The sequence below is a fragment of the Chiloscyllium punctatum genome, chromosome 3, assembly GCF_047496795.1.
Source record: "Chiloscyllium punctatum isolate Juve2018m chromosome 3, sChiPun1.3, whole genome shotgun sequence".
Classification (NCBI taxonomy): Eukaryota; Metazoa; Chordata; class Chondrichthyes; order Orectolobiformes; family Hemiscylliidae; genus Chiloscyllium; species Chiloscyllium punctatum.
The window spans coordinates 44,030,790-44,033,166 of NC_092741.1; positions in this window are offsets into that span (position 1 = coordinate 44,030,790).

The following is a 2,377-nucleotide window of genomic DNA, read 5'->3' on the forward strand; positions in this document are numbered from 1 at the left end:
ACCACCCTCATTTGTGAAAAAGTTGCCTCTTTGTTCCCTTTTAAATCTTTTCCCTTGCCCTAAACTTTGCTCTCTAGTTCTGACTTCCCTGACCCCAAGGAAAATACTTTGTCAATTTACCCTACTCATGCCCTTCATGATTTTATAAACCTCTATAAGGTCAACCCTCCGCTTCTCACACTCCAGCTAAAACAACTCCAGCCTATACAGACTCTCCTGCTTTCTCAAACCCTCAACCCTGGCATCATCCTTGTAAATTTTTTCTGAACTCTCAAGTTTCACAACATTCTTCCTATAGGTGGGAGATAGGAATTGCACACTATTTCAAAAGTCCTGTGCAGCTGCAATATGAACCTCCCAACTCCTATACTCAATGTTCTGAGCAATACAGGAAAGTATAACAAAAGCCTCCTTCACTATCCTATCTTCCTGCGACTCCACTTTCAAGGAGCTATGAACTTGTTCTCCAAGGTATCTTTGTTCAGCAACACTTCCCAGGACCTTACCGTTAAGTGTAGAAATCTGCCCTGATTTGTCTTTCCAAAACGGAGCACCCAACATTTATTTAAATTAAACTCTATCTGCCTCTCCTTGGCCCATTGGCCCATCTGATCAAAAACCCATTGTACTCTGAGGTAAACCTCTTTGTCCACTACACCTCCAATATCTATATTGTCTGTACTGTCTCCATTTCTACTAGTATTACACCTGATTCCTCTACTGAGGTAAAAATTAATACAAGAACTCAGTTGGTATTCTGGCTTTGCTCGGGAACTCTAAGCATCTATAGCCCTCTGCCTCCAACAGCATTCACTCCACATCCTTGCTTGCTGAGAGTTACTATAGATTACTTGCTATAGATGATTCTTTGATTCCTTTTAATGTTGATTGGCATGATTATATTGCCATGATTTCTTTGTGAGTTCATTTTCCTCTTTAGTTCCTTTCTTAACTAATTTGACCTAGTTATGTGTGGTTGTACAGGATGAGTTTAGGATAGAAATTGATAATATTTGTTTATGTAATAGGTGTTTAAGATTGGATCAGAAAGGAGGATTGAGGCCTTGTGTCAATTAGAACAAGGATACATAAAAAATGGTAGAATATTTCAGCCTCCAGATGAAGATGGACTGGCCCTGATTGAACCTACTTTCTTAAATAGATCAATATGGTGTCATTTTGTAATGTTTTCATCAAGATAAAAAAATGACTTTACTCTCTGTAGCTAAATAATGTTTTCATGTAAGTAAAAGATAATATAACCATGAATGCTGAGTAGCACAGACCTGTGATGAGACCTCATTTCTGGATGATCCATCAATTGGGGGGCAGAATAGAAATGAGACAATATGTTTCAGGAAAAGGTTTTGAGTATGTCATCTCGGTGTTTTCCACATAATTGAAGTATAAGTTTTCACACGAGAGAAAATACTTACTTCTTTCCCATTACCCATGTCTGACCCCAGAGCTTCCACTTTAGAAAGAACAATTATTGTGATTTTGTCAGTGACTTCTTGATTAAAGCAAACATTCTTAAGTTTTCAAGGCAGGGGGATTTCACCTTGAAGTTGTTTCCACAGCAGCATAAGCAGAATTGATCAACCAAGTCATGTTCTGACTGCTGGTTGAAGGAGGTTGAGATGTGTTCACAATCACTTTTTTTAAAAAAAATGAATAACTGCTATAAAAAGCCACAGCTCTAAAAAGACTATCAAATTTCCTGTTGAATCATCAGATATCATTGAAAGGCTGCTGAACATTTATAATAAAATGAGATTTTAATTTGTTAGTACTGAACAAATTGAAAGTTGTTTGAATGCAGTATGGGAAGCCTTGGCTGAAAAGTTGGGATTTCATTTGTGCTATTGTTTTTTGTTAATACCACTAGTCATTTAATCATCACTTTAATTTTAAAAAAAACAGAAAATGCTATTCTGTAGTTTTTATCTGGTTTAAACTAAGAATTCGTTTCTGACACATTAATGTGACCATTCTCTCCATAGATGCTCACTGACTTTTTCTCAACACTCTTTATTTTAAATTTCCAGCATCTGCAGTATTTTAATTTTGTTTTAGGGTAATCTATTCCTTTGGCTATGCTATATTGTGTACAAATCTTAAATAGCGCAAAGGTCAGTTACTGAATGTTCTGGTGCACTGTGTGTTACACACTACCTGCATAATCCTACAGTACACAATATATAATCATGCAGAGTGCAATAAACATTGTCGAAATGAAATGCGCTGCCCTGCAGATTGCTCACCTTGTGCTGTTGAACTGGCACTTTAAACCACAATCCGTTCAGCAGCAAAGCATAATGGAGAGAGGTGATTGTGCAGTGCTGAGGTAAGTGCCCTCTGAGGAGATGCTGTCCCT